Raw genomic sequence first — 18888 nt, 5'->3', positions numbered from 1 at the left:
TGAAAAATAATTTGTTCCTTTAATTATTGATAAATTTTTCAGCTTTCTAAGAATTTCAAAATTTTGATTATAAACAGAAGTGCATAAAATATACAAATTGGTGCACTTGAAATGATTTTTATTAGTCTTTATGCACTTTATATTATTTTCTGCTCTTGCTCTCACATTACTGTAAACCAAAACAGTGTCCTTTATAGTAATTAGTAATCATTTCAGAAGTAATTTTGATTAGTGAATGCTGGATTCAGGGAATATGTCTGGCTCTTCGAGAAGTGTCCTGTTGTTGTAAATATTGCTAATTGATGTAAACTTTACCAATAGACTTGCTGGCTATATTAGTTGTCAAAGACACTTCTTCATATACTGAAGAGTTGCTGCGATAGTTTTGAACAAAATTAAGTTAATTAAAGATTGCTTCATCTAGTTTACCATATAACCAGGTATTCCTTACTACTGATGTATAATACATTCAATTATTCACATGTATGGCACAAAATGTATATCTAAAGGTAGAAACTGTTGATTTATTAAATATAAGGTGGTTTCTTAAATTGATAAGTACAGAAAAATACTCTCTTACTTAAAGTAAAGCATATAATTGACATTCAACTCTGTTGATCGTTTAATTATAAAATATGTAGGTAATGTGAGGGAAAGTCACGTAGGTGTGTTTTAGACCACTCGGTATTATATTCTGCTTAATATTTTTGTGATTCCTTTACACTTCTACCTCACTTTTAAGAGCCATGTATTTCTCTCAGGGTAATATGAAAACTTAGTGGAAGGTATAGCGTACGTGAAAAGGAGTAGATTCTGATTATTGAATGGCCATTACCATTCATTGCTGGCAGCCATTGTATGTTTGGACATGGCCTTGAACAAAATTGGAATGGAGAAAACTGTTGATTTTGAAATATATTAGAAATTTACAAAATCTCTCTAAAAATGCTGATCGACCTTTTATATCTTCACCTAGTAATGAGATGCCTTTTCCTTTAATCATATTGCAACTTGTTTGGGGTTAGTATAGAGAGAAACAAAGCTTTTAGGGATGAAATATTTAAAGAATGTGGAGATCCCTGTTTTCCCTGCTGTTCATGCTTTCTTTAGAAAAGTAATCTTAATTTAACATCTTTTATGGCATTTTCTTAAAACAGACTTCCCAGTGTAATTCATTATCTATTTTCCCTAAGTCTCATGAACAAAATGTGGTGCCATATTTCTACCACAGGTGCCAGAACAGAGAGAATCACAAATGAAATGTGATTTTGCTGAAAATGTGATAGTGTTGTCTATTATTTATATTGGTTCACAATTACTGTCCATGGAGTTAGGGTTGGGAGCAGCAGTAAGTGTGGTACTACACAGTGTAATATATATGTGTAGTGGTGGTGGGGCGTGGTGGTGGGTAGCAAGGGTGTTGGAATCTGGCCTCAAAAATTATCCCTTTTTATCTACTGCGTAAGATGACACTTTTGGCTCAAGGCCAAGTATTATTGGAAGAGTGAGGACAGTGCAGACAGGACTGGCAACAAGTTTTCTACAGGAATGGGGGTGGAAGAAAGTAGGTTTGTCTCAGTCTTGCAGCTTTTGTCAAAACAGCAATGTTTAACCATTTGATTGCCATTTTTTAACAATCACAGATCTCCAAAGATTCTGTAAACAGTGTATATTTTTGTACAAATGAGGTCAATCTTTGTAAAAACTTAGATTATATTTTGGTTTAACTTAAGCTTTATGGCATTTTGATTAGTTTCTTCAAATGATTTTCCATTTCTAATTACTTTTTTAAAACTTGCATGTTACTTGAAACAATAAATTTAAGGAAAAACTCTTTAACTTTAATGAGTATGGCAGTTAAAATCTAGCATGACCTGTTTCAAGATCTGGGAGATGTTTACTTAATAAAATAAAACTTTCTGTTCTCTCCATTTATTGTACAGTATTTTTGGGTGTAATAACTGGCATTCATTAAGCAGAATTCACAATTTTGGTGCCATAGTCCGTGAAGCACTATTTGAAGTAATTATTAGAGAATTAAAGTGTTATTAAAGTAATCATTAGAGCAGTAGGCCATCTGGCTCATCCAGCCTGCTCCACCATTCAGTAAAATCATGGCTTATCTAGCTGAGGACTCAGCTCCACCTATGTGCCATTTCTTCATTACCCTTTCTTATCCTGCTATGCAAAAATCTATCAACTGCATCTTAAATATATATATATATATATAATGGGATTAGTGTGCAATTTGTGTAAGGCAGGTTTTCACAAAGGTAATTTTCATGGATCCTTGATCATCTGGTCCATCAATGATGTTAATGAGAGATATATTTTTTCTCAAATTAAAGTTTGATTGCATCTTTTATACCCACCCAAGATGGAAGGTGTGGCCTTGATTTAATATCACAACCTAATGGTTCTGAGGATGCAGATATATCAACATCCAAAAATCAATAAGCAGTTTAATGCTTCAAGTGGGGATTTTTTTTGTACCAGCACATGGAATCTTTTTCAAACATTTAAAATACTTCTTCATCTTAATTTGAGATAGCATTGCCAATCCTGGATTAATTTTTATCCAAATTGTTAATATCTTATCTCTTTTATATATTGATGGACATTGTTTATTTCTGTCATATTCTATATTTATTTTAAACTTTTGATATTCACATGTTTGCTTTTGTCAATACCTTAATGATGGTGAACATCTGGAAAGGGGAAAGAATTAGATTAAATCAGAAATGTGAAGCCATAAGTTTATAAGCCGTGAAAGTGTATTCTAAAATGGTACTGAATGAGGGAATTCTTTCAAATTATGTTAGTAATGTGCCCTGTTTATATATGCTTATTGTGCAAGCATATATAAATGCTGCAGAGGAATCACACACAATGTACTTTTTCCATTTGCATGTAGTAAACCTGAGTAATTTCAGGAATCTTGTGCACCTGCTGAAACTGACCAAGGCGGACTGTATCACATCTGTACCAGTTAAAGGGGAGGTGACAGCTAAATTTATCCACAATTTGAAACTACTCTTTGATTTAGTCAGTACTTGAAGCAGTCATGCTTTCGTAGGTGTTAAAGTGGGAACAATGTTTTGTTAATAGAAATGAGAAAAATTGTAACAATCCAGATCTCAGGAATCTCAGATATGGTGGAAGAAGGTAACCAAATATTTCTTCCACCAGAAATAAAGCTCTGGTGGAAGAATTTAACCAAATTAATAAATATCTGTAATGATAACTTTAGATTTGGTTCTGATATCATAATGGTTTGAGACCTCAAAAGTTTAGGTGACCTCTGGGATTTAAGGTGAGAGGGATAAGGTTTAAAAGGGGACATTCCATCTGCCAGCAGTACTGTGTTTGTATGTTTACCACTCTTCCAATATTAATACTTTGTATGTATAATCTCTTGCCTTATAACTATTTTACCATGGCAGACATATTGTATACACATAAATAAGCATATTATGATGAGGAGAATATTTTTTCTCTCACTTGAAAATATTGAATTGACCTACCAGCATTTTGTAAGGCAAGGATTGATTAGGGATAGTCAGTGTAGTTTACTTGTTGGAAAATGATATCTTACCAATTCAATTTGAGTTCTTCAAGATGTGACAAAGATGATTGATGAGGGCAGACTGTGAATATTGTCTATGTGTACTTTTGCAATGGCTTTAACAAGGTCCCTCATAGTAGGCTAGTCTTGATCCCATGGGATCTAGGGTGAGCTGGCCAATTGGCTACAAAATTGTCTTGGTGGAACATGTCAACGGGTGGAAGTGGAAGGTTGCTTTTCATATTGGAGGCATGTGACCAGTGGTATGCTACGGGAATCAATGCTAGGTCCACTGTTTGTCCTAATGTTCTCCAAATAGGAGGGCTTGAGCTATAAGGAAAGAAATTCTGGATAGGTTGGGACATTTTTCCTAGAACATAGGTGGCTGAGAGGTTTATAAAATCACGAAAGGGATGGGAAAGGTGAATGGCCACAAGCTTCCCAAGGTAGGAAGCTCTAAAACTAGAGAACAGAGACTGAAGGGGAGAGGAGAAAGCTTTAAAAGGGAATAGAGGGAAATGATTTGGCAAGGAACTGATAAATATAATTCTCACACAGAGGGTGGTAGGTGTATGGAATGAGCTGCCTGAAGAAGCTGTACAGGTAGGTACAACATTTAAAACATATTTAGACAGGCACATGGACAGGAAATTAATTAGAGAGATATGGGCCAAACTCTGACAACTGTGACTAGCTTCAGTAGACATTTTGGTAGGTATGGACACCTTGGTTCAAAGGGGCTGTTTCTGTTACAACTTGATTCTATCCTACTCACACGCTCAATAATCTGGAGGACAGAGTGCATGTGCTTGATTGGTACAGGACCAGTGACTTTCAAAGATGGTATGCTTATACTATCTAGTCCTCTTCCTTACATTTTATATGCCCTCTATCCTGCAAGCTTCTCCATTCTATGATATCCAGACGGTTCAACCATGCTTTTTTTTTTTTGCTTCTCCCCCCCCCCCCCCCCCCGTGATCCTACTATTGCAACTGTTTCACTTCACACATACAGGAAATATCACTTATAGCTGCCCCCAGTGGCAATTCCATAAGAACTAGATTAGGTAAAAGACGATGTTACATTAGTACATCTTCCTTGCTTTCACTAGCTCAGAATAAGCAATTAACAAAAAATAAAGGGTGATTTAAAAGCATAATGTGTTTTAATATGGTAACTATACAAACACAAGTGTACCTTAGTCAGATCAAGAGCAATTAACAGCTGGAGAGGAAGTTACACCATTTTAGCTCTAAAGGTCTTCATTGAAGGCTATGCCATTGCAGCTGTAGATGAAGAGTAATGGGCATCCTTGTGCAGATACTTGAGATATTATCTTGCTCATCCAATAACCTGTGTGAAATGTTATAGAGATTGTGTGGAGTTCATTTTCAGTCTTGCCTGGATCCTGCAATTTTTGATTAGTAATACTGTATGTCAAAACCTTTGTAACTGATGTTAGACCTTGCAGACGGAAGTCAAAGCATTAATTGCTCCAAATGCAGCAGCCACCTTTTATGTGAATGCTGAACTGGAAGGGGGACCAAGGGCACAACAAGACTCCAGTGTTGTTTCCTTCAGCAGATTGTGAGGCCAGATAATAACACATCTGAGAAGTGTGACATTGGGCCCATAGATATAATGCTATTGTTCTCACTTTGGTAGTTTTCATTCTCTCACCATTTCTCCTCTGGTAGCTAACTAAAGGCAGCATTCATTATTAAGGACTTCCAGCACCCAGGACATGTCCTTTTCTCACTGTTACCATCAGGTAGGAGGTACAGAAGCCTGAAGGCACACACTCAGCAATTCAGGAACAGCTTCTTCCCCTCTGCCATCCAATTCCTAAATGGACATTGAACCTTTGAACACTACCTCACTTTTTAAATCTATATTATTTGTTTTTTGCATGATTTTAAATTTATTCAATATACATATACTGTAATTAATTTTATTTATTGTTATTATTTTGTTTTTTCTTCTATATTATGTATTGCATTGAACTGCTGCTGAGTTAACAAATTTTATAACACATGCCGGTGATAATAAACCTGATTCTGATTCTGATTAAACCAGAATTTTCATAACAAGACTATCCAATTTAAAGTCAGAACATTTGGGCCTAGGACTATTTACTCTGCTATATATAAAAAAATATATCTTAATTTAGATAGAACCTTCCTGATCTGCTACCATAGTTGTGGTGAATGAAATCCAACATGCTATTTTGAGGACAGCCCCTATGGTGCAGGGAGAATGAGCAAGTATACCAGAAAGGGATGATTTATTTCTAAGTAAGAATGATATGGGATTTGGAATCCATCTGCTTGTGCTAAAATGCAAATCTGATTGCTGCCCTTGACTTACAAAGTGGCATAGGTCATACGGTAGAATATTTTATGAATTACCTCCTTTCAGGTGGAAAACACATGGCAAACATTGCTTAAGTGATGGACTGCAGTGAAATGTCATCTGGAAGTGCAAAGGACATTAGTATCCTGAGTGAGCCTGCATTAATCAATGCATGTGGAGAGCATTTTTCAGTGCCTTGAGAGCTACTCAGATAGAAGGAAGAATAGAACATTGCTCAGCACTTTTAAGAGAAGAAGAGAAATTGTTCAACAATTTCTATTTTTAGCTCTCTGTATAGCAGAATGGTTTTGCAGGTATAGGAGTTGACATCTCATTGTTGGACATCAGTCTTCAGTTTGTTGTTACAGGCACAGTAATTAAGTGCCTGATTAAGGGAATATTTTTGGTTACTCCAGGATCTCCAGGATGTTTCTATTGGACTTTGGGCAGTGCTGAATGTCAAAAGGAAATGATGAGACTTCCATAACACTGAAGATCATTAACAGGAATAGGTTAAGTGGTAACCTGTCAAATAAGATTCTCTGTAAGCACATGAAAGTCAGACAGCGTCTATGGAAAAGAATAAACACTCAGCGTTTCAGGCCAAGACTCTTCATCAAGACAATAAAATTATGTGTCTTAACCTGGTGAGACTTCATCTTGAACATTGTGTTCAGGTCTGAATATCCTACCAAAGCAGGGATACATTTGGGATTGAGGGAAAAGTGCAGAGGTTAACCAAATTAATTTCTGGAAGGTTGTGTTTGGAGAAGAGATTAAACAGACTAGGTCTGCATTTTTTTAGGGTGGATGAGAGTATTCATTGAAACAGAAAATCCTCAAAGGGCATGAAAGAATAGATGCAAAACTATTATTTGCCTTGATAGGGTTGTCTGGAACAAAGAGTCACTGTTTTATAAAAAGTGAGAGGCTATGTAGGACAGAGATTAGGAGAAATTTCTTCATCTATAAAATGATGAATCTTTAGAATTTACTACCAAGGAGATCTGTAGAATGTGGTTCCTTGCTATAGATTTTAGATACTTAGGGAATACAGAGATACAGTGCAGAAAAGTGTTGTTTAATGTAACAGATTGGCTGTGATTTCATAGAATGGCATAGCAATCCCAAGAGGCCAAGTAATATATTCTTGCTTCTGTTTCTTATATTTTTAATTGAACTACCTCTCAACTCGTGCTGTGATCTAATGGAATGGATTTTATCATGAAGTAAGTTCATGAGGTTCCTCATAGCTCTGGTTCCTCTTGCCTTCTCCTTCTGATGTACAGTGGGCAAGGTCTGTGTTGTGATTATAGTTGGATTAGGTGTGATAATATGGCATGAGACCCTCTGTGGAGAGTGGTTCAGCATGCCACTAAATGGTTTTGTCAGCAAACTATCTTTGTAAAGGCCCTTGTAATACTCTTTTCACAATGCTTCTAGTGTTCTTGCCATTGTAATAATCTTTTTTGGGGTTTTATATGGGTGGTCTAATGCTATTTGTATTTGCAGGGAATGATGAATCTTGCATTGTGTGCAGTGCTCTAGGTTCACTTAAGAATATATATATCAAAATGGGAGATCTGAGCAAAAGTAGGTTATCCAGTAAAATCTTGGTTGGTCTTTTGCTTCATGCTACTTCTGCACTGACCAGATACCATTTAATTCCCTCATATCTAAAAATAAATTCACATCTTTTGACTCTTTGGGAAGATCTCAGCTCTGGCAAATCCACATGTCAGTGAAATTTGCTGATCTCTATTTAAAAGAATGAAATGAATTCTTCTCCCCTGACATCCAGAATGTATCCTAAATTGTAAGCTAGTTATTTAGCATGAAAACAGGCCCTTGATGGCTAGATATCCCTGCTGATCAAGATGCCTACCTAAGCTGCCTCCATTTGCCTGCATTTGGCCTATATTACTGAACTTTTCAAGTCAAAATATATTTTGATTGTTGTAATTTTACCTGCCTCTAACACTTACCCTGTCAATTTGTTCTATAAACCCACCACCTCTGAGTGAAAACCGTGCTCCTCAGGTTCCCTTTAAATCTTTCCTCTTACTTTAAATCTATGCCCTCTGGTTTTTGGCAAACCAAAGTTAGTAAAAGACCAACTTTGAACCTACCTGTGTTCCTTATGACCCTATAAGGTCGCCCTTCAATTCGCCTCCACTGGAGGGGAAAAAAATCTCAGTTTATCCAATTTTAACTTTACATTCACGCCCTCCAGTTTTGGTAAGATCTTTGTGATTCATTTATGCATCCTCTGGTGTTCAATCACATTCTTTCTATAGCATTGCAAACAGAACTGCATACAATGTTCTAAGTGTGGTTTCACCAATGCTTTGTACAACTATAACATGATGTTACAACTTGTATTCAAAGCCATAGCTCATGAAGGCAAGCATATCATTGGCCTTTGTGATCTTCTTGTCTACTTGTGTCGCCAGTTTCAGGGAGCTATATGCTTATATGCCATAATCAATAACTTTGTAGATGACATAAAATTATGATGTGTTGTTGAAAGTGCAGAAGGTTATTGTTGATCACAAAGGGATTTTCATCAGTTACAGAAGTAGGCCAAGGAATAGCAAATGGATTTCCATACATTTAACAATGAGATGATGCACTTTGAAAAGTCAAACCAGAGTAGGCTTTGTACTATGAGTGGTAGGGCACTAGAAAGGGATTTTGGAGTGCAATTGCCTAGTCCATTGAAAGTGGTCACAGGTAGAGAAGTTGGCAAAAAAGCCATTTAGCACTCTGGCCTTCATCAGTAAAGGCACTGACATTGGGACATCATATTGTTGTTTTATATGTAAGTCATTGATGAGGTTGGATTTAGAATACTGCTTGTAGTTTTGGTCACCCTGTTATAAGAAAGACGTTGGAAAGATTTGTGAAGATGTTGCCAGTACTAAAAGATCAGTGTTATTGGGAGAAGCTGGCTAGGCTGACCCTTTATTCCTTGGAACATTGGCAAATGAGGGGTGAGCTTTAAGAAATATTTAAAATTTAATTAGAAGCATAAATAAGGTGGATGAGAAATATCTTTTCTCCAGAGTAGGTTTAGGATGAGGAGAAAAATTTAATAGCAGTCTGAAGGGGGGACTTTTTAATCCAAAGGACTAAAAATTGAACTAATTGAACTGCCATTGGAAGCGTTTGAGGAAGGTACAATAGTATTATTTAAAAAGCAATTGAATAAGTACATGGAGGAGTAGGGCTTACAGGGACATGGGCTGAATGCAAGAATTTTGGTCCATCTGGGTGGGCACTGTGTCTGAAGAGCCTGTATTGTGCTGTATATGATTCTATAACCCCAAGTCTGTATGTCAACAATACTCTCTAAATCCTTGTCATTTGTGTAAGTCCTGGCCTAGTTTAACTTGCCAGATTGCATTGTAGAGTAATGTAATTGGGAGAAATGTGACATAATTCACAACCATTGATGTTGAGTTGGGGTTTCGCTTTAAGAGGCTGGTCTGACGTGATGACATGGTTACGTAAAGATTTTTAGTGCACTTTTGTCTTTAGGTTTTGCAGTTCAATAAAATGCATTACAGATTTCCTTAAACATAAAATGCCTCACTTCAGTTTATTGTGAAACCCTACAGCATCACTTCGCATTGATCTGAGTTAATATTCCATCTTCTATTCCTTTGCTAACTTTCCCATTGTAACTTTGGATAACCTTTTTCATTGTCCACTATATCCCCAGTTTTGGTGTCATCTGCAAATTTGTTAATCATGCAACTGACATTCTAAACCAAATCATTAACATATATGACATTCAACACGAGCCTGAGCACCGATCCCTGTGCCACTCCACAGGTCATAGGCCTTCAATCAAACAGCAGCTCTCCACTGCCTACTTTTACTTCTTCTGCAACCAGATCAATTTTGTATCCAGTTCACTAACTTGCCCTGAGTCTTGTGTACTAACCTTCCAGGCCACCCTACCATGCGGACCTTGTCAAAGGCCTTGCTAAAGTCGATATAACCAACATGTACCATCCTGCCCTTATCAATTGTCTTAATCAGTTCTTCAAGTAAATTAAATTCATGATTTCTGGTGTACAAAGCCATAATGACTAATCCCAAATCAATTCTTGCCTTTATGAATGAAAATAAATACTGTTTCTCAGAATCCCGTCCAACAGATTTTCTTCCACTGATGTTAGGCTCACTGGCCTGTAGTGCTCTATCTTGTCTGTGCAGCCCTCCTTAAGGAATGGCATAAATTGTAAATAAGTACAGTAAAATTCAGATCCTTTATATAGATTCAGAATATGTGAAATCCTAGTGTACATATTTTAATGTTTTAAAATTAAAGTGAAATGCTAAATTAATTTCAATTTGTATATTTTTTCTATATTTATTTTCATGCTTAATATTTATTGCTTCATCTAATTGTTCTGCAAAGGTAGTGATGGCTTTCGTTATGGACTGGGTGTTATATTACAATCACTTCAAAACATTCATTTAGCATAATTTTACTGCCATCTATCAAAAAAAATTCAGAATGGTTAACAAATGAACATTTCAGAAAAATGAATTTAAAGGAAAGAATTATCTACATAAGTGTGACAGCAGCATCACTTTCAAACTAGACATAGTAATCACCACAGGTTTACTTCTCTAAAGGAGAATAATGTATGAGTTATTTGTTTAAAATCTGAAAGCCTTGTATATAGCAGCTTCTCTATTGAAAGTAACACCCCAAACAGCCTTTGTGACAATAAAATTCATATTTTCTGCATTATTAGTAGTCCTTTTTAATTACTGGTATTTGACATTTTGGTTTTGCAGAGTGACTAAAGAAGCTAATTGTTACGACTTTAAGGAGCACTATAGTTACGTATTATTATCAAGTACATGATTTAAATTGCTAAAGAAATTTAAGAGACGGCTTACATTTCATGTTTATAGACTATATTCATCACAATCTTTTTTTGAAAATAGTCTTCTACTTTTATGGAATGATTTGTTCGATAGAAGCTGGTTTTGCTTTTATGACAGAACATATAGCATAGATCAGTACAGCGTAGGAACAGGCCCTTCGGCCCACAATGTTGTGCCGAACCAGTTAAATTAGTAATTGAAAGGCTAACTAAACTAATCTCTTCTGCCTTCACAATGTCCATACACTTCCATTTTTCTCGCATTCATGTGCCTATCTGAACATCTAAAACAGTCCCTAATGTTTCTGTCTCTATCACCATCGAAGGCTTCCATCACTTGCTGTAAAAAAAACTTGCCCCTCTGAAGTTTGATGTTGTTTAAATCTCATAAGGTTCACAGTTTTTCTTTTCTAAAATTGCTATTTTCATATTTTAAATTAAAATTTCAAGAAACAAACTTGTGTTGAATATTTTAAAAGTATTTGGCAAGCATTTATGACTATATCTTTAAAAGAAACTAGTTGAAATGTTTTTTCTACCACTTTTATTATTTGTATTAAAGGAGATTTGGCAATATGATTATTGAATCTAGTTGATTGCAAAATTTATGAAGGCATTAATGAACCCAGTGAAGAATCTATTTAATGTCACATCATTATCTGGGGAGACTATATTTTTCAAAATTAGTTGCCATATTTCTTCTGTTCAAGCAAATGACAGATAAAATAATATTTTATAGGTGTAAGGAGATGTCCTGAGAAAGGTACAGTATGGATGCGAGTCCTGCTTCCTTTCTTTTGTGTTAGTCATTTTAATAACTGTCAAAATTTCAGTCTTCTTGTCACAATACCCAACTGACATTTGAAATAGATTCAGTTTAACAGCTATTGATAACTTCTGTGTTAATCTCAAATTATTCATTTCTTGAAACTGCAGACAAAGTTACACATTTCAAATTAGAGTACTGTGATTCCACATGCAGCCTTTTGCCAAGAAATTGATCTGACATTATGTATTTACAGATGTAAGAAATTGTCAATAGACTATAAGCCAAGGATCAAGTTTGTCCTCTGAACTTACCAGTTTCACATTACTTATGCTTTGTAACTGCACTTTCTACCAGAGTAACAACGTTTGAAAAAAAAACAAATTTCAGAACATTATGGAAATCCATAATTTATTACAACTACAACTCACAAGCAATCTCTTCCATAATTACAGCAGTCTTATGGAACTCCTTCACCCTTCCTTTGCTGTAAGAAAGGAGATGTTTTCTAGTTCGGATTCTGACTTCCCACCGTTTCACCTAAATTTCTATCCATCTAACCAAACACCCTAAGCATTTCAGACCCACTAACAGGACCCCGAACATTTTGTAAACTAGCTTGTATTTCCTTAAGAATAATTCAACATGTCAGCCAATATTTTGTGAGGATAGAAAAGAGTTAACTTTTCAGTCACTGATCCATGACCAGAACTATTACCTTATTTGATACCTTATTTCATTTTGTGCATCTGTATAATATAGCCTGACTTGCTGTGTATTTTAAAAACTTTTTGTTTTTTTATTTCAGAATACCAGCACCTCATTTTTTTTTCTATTTTATGTAATTCTAATTCCTGGCTGAACCTTATAATTTTCAATGCTTTTTTCTAAAGGGCAAAAGTGTATCCTAAGTATGATATCCTGCACAATGCATCTAATCAGCCTCAATAGAAACTAACCTGTATTTAACACTAATGTTGTGGCATTTAACTGAAGATTTCACTCTTCCAACTCACAAACAAGTTCGTTTCTACAGTTAGGAGATGGAATTCTGGGATTACATAAGTAGCCTTAGGCTTGATCATTGCTTGTCCTAGACACAAAATGAATCACATGTACAGTGGTAACCTGGAGTGAATTATTACATAAACAATTAACAAATACGATCTATATATTTGTTATATTGCAACCAAAGATGTAATACTCATTGCTAGACACAAATGCTATTAATAATTACCCAGAGACAACAGATATACTTTAGAATCCAAACATCATGATTAACTTGGACGCTGCATGTTCAAATTAGAATTATTTCCACTTTAAAGAGCAAACCATCAATGATAACTACAAAGTATTTTAAAGTAAGGTTTTCAAATGTTAGAGAATTGTCATAATTAGGACTAATTTGAATAAAACTTGTATTTTCTCATTGTTCCTTTATAAAGTAATGTTAGTAGCGTTAAATTTAAATTGTAGAATTTAATAAATATTTCTTAAGTTTTGGCCTAACACAAAAATATATTTGTTTTCATCTCAAGCTTATGTATTCTTGATCTATTAGTGAAGCTTATGGGAAGTTTACAACTAATGTAGGCTAATTTAGTTTAATATAGCTCAGTGGGGTAGACGTGTATGTGAAATATCCAAATGAAAAGTGGTTTGTTTTCAGACATTTTCTGATGGTGTTTGCTTATGGTACATAAGGTCATTCAGCCTGTTGTCTCCATGCTGACTCTCAATCGATTAGTTTCATTTCCCCCTCCTCACTTCTCTGCAATGCCGCAATTTATTCTTCCTCACTTACCCATCAACTTTCCTTTGATTCTCCTGCCATGTTTTACATAAATCAGCAGTTGACCTATGCCCATGTTCTCAACAGGCAAGCTCCATGCTGAAACTAATGTCAGGATTGAAATTGGGACCTTGAAGCAGCTACTTTTCCCATGTATTCTTTTGGATCTTCTTAGAACTAAGTGACTAACAGAAATCTCCAAAACTTGAGAATCATATCATTCTGAAGCTTCTTCTCATTGCTAAACCTTATTGTAGATGGGTCATATTCTGCGTGGAGGTCAGTGACTATCGTTGTGCCTCAGGGATCTGCTCTGGGACCCCTACTCTTCGTGATTTTTATAAATGACCTGGATGAGGAAGTGGAGGGATGGGTTAGTAAATTTGCTGATGACACAAAGGTTGGGGGTGTTGTAGATGGTGTTGAGGGCTGTCAGGTTACAGCCGGATATTGATAAGATGCAAAACTAGGCTGAGAAATGGCAGATGGAGTTCAACCTAGATGAGTGTGAGGTGGTTCATTTTGGTAGGTCAAATATGACGGCAGAAGATAGTATTAATGGTAAGACTCTTGGCAGTGTGAAGGATCAAAGGGATCTTGGGGTCCGAGCTATAGGACACTCGAAGCTGCTGCGCGGGTTGACTGTGTGGTTAAGAAGGCATACAGTGCATTGGCCTTCAACAATCATGGGATTGAGTTTAGGAGCCGAGAGGTAATGTTATAGTTATATAGGACCCTGGTCAGACCCCACTTGGAGTACTGTGCTCAGTTCTGGTTGCCTCACTACAGGAAGGATGTAGAAACCATAGATAGGGCATAGAGAAGATTTACAAGGATGTTGCCTGGATTGGGGAGCATGCCTTATGAGAATAGGTTGAGTGAACTCGATCTTTTCTCCTTGGAGTGACGGAGGATGAGAAGTGACCTGATAGAGATGTATAAGATGATGAGAGTCATTGATCGTGTGGATAGTCAGAGGCTTTTTCCCGGGGCTGAAATGGCTCGCATGAGAGGGCACAGTTTTAAGGTGCTTGGAAGTTGGTACAGAGGAGATGTCAAGGGTAAGTTTTTTACTCAGAGAATGGTGAGTGCGTGGAATTGGCTGCCGGTGACAGTGGTGGAGGCAGATCTGATAGGGTCTTTTAAGAGACTCCTGGATAGGTATGTGGAGCTTAGAAAAATAGAGGGCTGTGGGTAACCCTAGGTAATTTCTAAGGTAAGGACATGTTCGGCACAGCTTTGTGAGCCGAATGGCCTGTATCATGCTGTAGGTTTTCTGTGTTTCGATTAATTATATTTCCCTTAACTAATTGAAAGATCTATTCTGTTATTTTTTAATATTGTTAGCTTTTACCCTTATCTACAGTGGATTCTGGTTAATTGGAACACATTGGGATCAGTCCATTTTGGCCTAATTAAACGGCTGTCCCAATTAGCCAAAGCTTCATGGAAATAGTTAAAAAGATATAAAAAAGACAAACTGCTTTTGAACTGAGTAACAAATTATGTGTGTAAATTAAGCACATTAGAACATTATCAATACTACTACAGTACTATAAAATTGTGTATTAGTTTCTAATAGTTGGTTTGGTAGCTATCTGTCGAATCTGACGATAACAGGAAACCTGTGTAAGAGAGTTTTTAAAGCGGAAAAGCTGTTACACTAGGGCAGTTCTGTTCTCTCGACTTCAAGTCCAGGTCCAGTAGTATGAATAGTGATCACAACTGGGGTTTACCTTGTTTGCAGTGGGTGACCATGACTACTTCTGAGCCTTGTTCTGCCCTTCGCTCTCCACAGAGTGGTGCAGAGCCACCTTCCTGGCTGTTGGATCTCACTGTAGATCTCATTCGCCAGTCTGGCAGAGCTGACTTCACATGTTGGGATAGGCTTGTCCCTATCTCACTGGGGTATAAGGCCCACCAACTATCCTCACCTGGTTTATCCCTCCTGTTGAAGCAGTGTACCGGAGTGTGCCTGTTGTCACATGCAAACAGCTCCTTAGAGCAGGTGAGAACTGAGTGCATGCTGCTCTTTTGACTGAATGTTCATTCATTCATTCTTTATGTGCCATGTCATATAACCTGGTTTGTCATTGCCTTCTTCTGGGCAGTGTCTTTAAAGACACGTGACCCCAGCCATTATCAGTACTCTTTAGAGGCTCTCTGCCTGGCGTCAGCGGTCACATAACCAGGATCTGTGATATGCACCAGCTGCCCATATGGCCATCCACCAACTGCTCCTATGGCTTCACGCGACCCTGATCGGAGTGCTAAGCAGTGAAGCACACACCTTGCCCAAGGGATCCCTGTAGGCTAGTGGAGGGAAGGAGCACCTTACACCTCCTTTGGTAGAGGTGGTATCTCCACCTCGTTATATAGTGATTGACTGTAAATCAGTGCAGGTAACTAGTGTAGATTACAGACTGTCTTCATACAATTTTCAGCAATTTCTTCCTCCAGTTCTTCATTTACAATTTAACATTCATGATGATTGTCAATACCCTCAAATTCTTTGTATTATCTAACTTGTTGAAGTGATGAAATTGTTTAATTTACACTCCCAGGCGTTGCTGCCATCTCTAAGGCTGAATGCTTGAAACCACACTGAGCAATTGTCTTTCTGCTTATTTTTCACCAAATATCAGTGACAAATATCACTGCTTTTTAAAGAAAATTGGAATCACTTTATTATCAGTATGTGAAACATACCGGAATTGATTGTGGTTTGGTGCCAAGCATGAAACACAGGACAATACCATGACATACAACGCGGTACAATCAACAATTTACAAGGCAATAGTTCAAACAGCCACAAGCAATCAACAATTAGCACAAAAGTCAATAATCAGTTTTAAATATGAACTCATGAACAGACTTAAATAATTATCTTCAGAACAAAAGGGCAGGAAAGACCATTTAATGGATTTTGTGCAGGGACAGTTAGGGTATTACACCTGTGAGTTTTGTTCTGGACAGGAAAGAAGTTTCGGAAATGACATTTAGGTCTGGTGGTGATGGCAATTTGGTGAATGATAACTGCTAGGGTTGGTGGAGTCGGTGGTAATTTTTCCAGCTCTTTGCTTTGGTGATGAACAGGTCTTTTAGTGTTGGTAGCTGACAGCCAATGATCTTCTCCACTGAGTGGACCACTCACTGCAGTTTGGACTGGTTAAGGGTGGAGGCGATGGGAAACTAAACAGTGATGGAGGTGGAGGAGACGCACACCCAACTGATGCTGTTTCAAGCCTGTTTGCTCTAAGCGTGGTTGAGTGTCTAACGGCCACGGGAGTGCACATGTCTGAATCAGAATCAGGTTTATTATCACCAGCATCTGTCGTCAAATTTGTTAACTTAGCAATAGTAGTACAATACAATACATGATAATACAGAAAGAAAAAATAAGTAGAATAATTCCAGTAGGTGTAGATATATATATATATATATATACATACATAAAATAGTTAGGTTAAAAATAGTGCAAAATAGAAATAATGTAATTTTTAAAAAGTGAGATGTTCATGGATTCAATGTCCATTTAGGAATTGGATGGCAGAGAGGAAGAAGCTGTTCCTGAATCACTGAGTGTGTGCCTTCAGGCTTCTGTACCTTCTTTTATATGGTAACAATGAGAAGAAGGCACATCCTGGGTGATGGAGTCCTTAATTATGGACGCCGCCTTTTTGAGACACTGCTTCTTGAAGATATCTTGGATACTGTAGAGGCTAGTATCCAAAATGGAATTGACTAATTTTACAACTTTCTGTAGTTGTCGGTCCTGTGCAGCAGGCCTCCCATACTAGACAGTAATGCAGCCTGTCAGAATGCTTTCCACAGTATGTCTATAGAAGTGTTTGAGTGTTTTAGGTGACAATCCAAATCTTTTCAAACTCTTAATGAAATATAGCCACTGTCTTGCCTTCTTTATAGCTGCATCAATTTGTTGGAGCCAGGTTAGATCCTCAGAGATCTTGACTCCCAGCAACTTGAAATTCCTCACTCTCTCTGCTTCTGATCTCTCTATGAGGATTGATTCATGTTCCCTCTTCGTACTCTTCCTGAAGTCCACAATCAGCTCTTTCGTCTTACTGACGTTGAGTGCAAGGTTGTTGCTGCAACACCACTCAACTAGCTGGTATATTTCGCTCCTTTTACACCCTCTCATCTCCATCAGAGATTCTACTGATGGTGTATCATCAGCGAATTTATGGATTGTATTTGAGGTATGCTTGCCACACAGTCATGGGTATTGAGGATGTAGATCATTAAACACACACCTTTTGATGTGCCAGTGAAGATCGTCAGTGAGGAGGAGATATTATCACCAATTTGCACAGATTGTTCATCTAGGAAATCGAAGATCCAATTGCAGAGGGAGATACCGAGGCGCAGGTTCTGTAGCTTATCGATTAGGACTGTGGGAATGTTGGTGTGAAACGCTGAGCTATAGTCAACAAACAGCATTCTGACATGGGTGTTTGTGTTGTCCAGGTGATGTAAGACCATGTGAAGAACCATTGAGATTGCATCTGCCATTAACCTATTGTGGTGATAGGCAAATTGCAGTGGGTTCAGGTCTTGGTGAGGCAGGAGTTCATTCTAGTCATGACCAACCTGTCAAAGCATTTCATTAAGACAGCTTACACTACTCTTCTTAGGCACTGATGTAATAGTCACCTTTTTGAAGCTGGTGAGAACTTCTGACCATAGCAGTGAGAGGTTGAAAATGCTAGCTCTGATGCAAGTTCAAAACTGTTCAGCGTCTCCTTCCCCAATTAAATGGCATTGTGTCTCAAATAAACAAAGGGAATCCTGGCTATTTTCTAGATTAGTTTTTTGTTCTTTAATAGTTGTCCCAAATAAGCAGTTAACCCAATTAACCAAAATCCACTATATCCTTTTAAGAATCAGAGATTCTGTTTAAATGTTGCATTTCTAACTTGTTCAGAATGGTTGTTGTAATATAGCAATACAAATCTGTACTGTTCATAGAATTTTACATACCTGAAACAAGCTATTGAACTGAACTGGTCTATACCAGTATTTATGTCCCCAGCAGCCTCCTCTCATTTTGATTTGTCTTTCCAATTCATTATCTCAATTATACTATTTTAGTGTTTTTTATAAATGCTCTTCCATTCTCTATTTTAAGATGCATTATTGTTTTATATAGTTGGATTTGTGAATGAGCTGCTGTAATCCTAGCTGTGGTCACTTTGTCCACCTGCTGGCCATTTTATATAACTTGTATACCCTGTGTGGGTTTATTTGGACTATAATGATCCTATTACAAACAGAAAACTTGGGGCAATCCACTTTAAAGATCGTCTTGCAATGTGACTTTATTTCTTGGTGGTGGACAGTGAGAGGTGTTTGTAGGCCTATGATCATTTGAGGGGATGATGATCTGATCTCATTTGCGACTTCTGGAAATAGAGTTGCTCATGTTGAGTATATTTTTATTGTGATCTTCTTGTCTTTTGAGAGCCTGAATGGAAGCATAAAAAA

The 18888-nt window shown here is 37.0% G+C and overlaps 1 protein-coding gene across 8 annotated transcripts in view; it reads left to right on the top strand.

Annotated features, from left to right (window-relative positions):
- Nucleotides 1–18888, top strand: part of ikzf2 (IKAROS family zinc finger 2) — a 161130-nt gene that overhangs the window by 91319 nt on the left and 50923 nt on the right. The window lies entirely within an intron of this gene.

This window comes from Hemitrygon akajei, chromosome 5 (genome assembly GCF_048418815.1).
Source record: "Hemitrygon akajei chromosome 5, sHemAka1.3, whole genome shotgun sequence".
Lineage (NCBI taxonomy): Eukaryota > Metazoa > Chordata > Chondrichthyes > Myliobatiformes > Dasyatidae > Hemitrygon > Hemitrygon akajei.
This window is presented reverse-complemented; position numbering and strand designations above follow the sequence as displayed.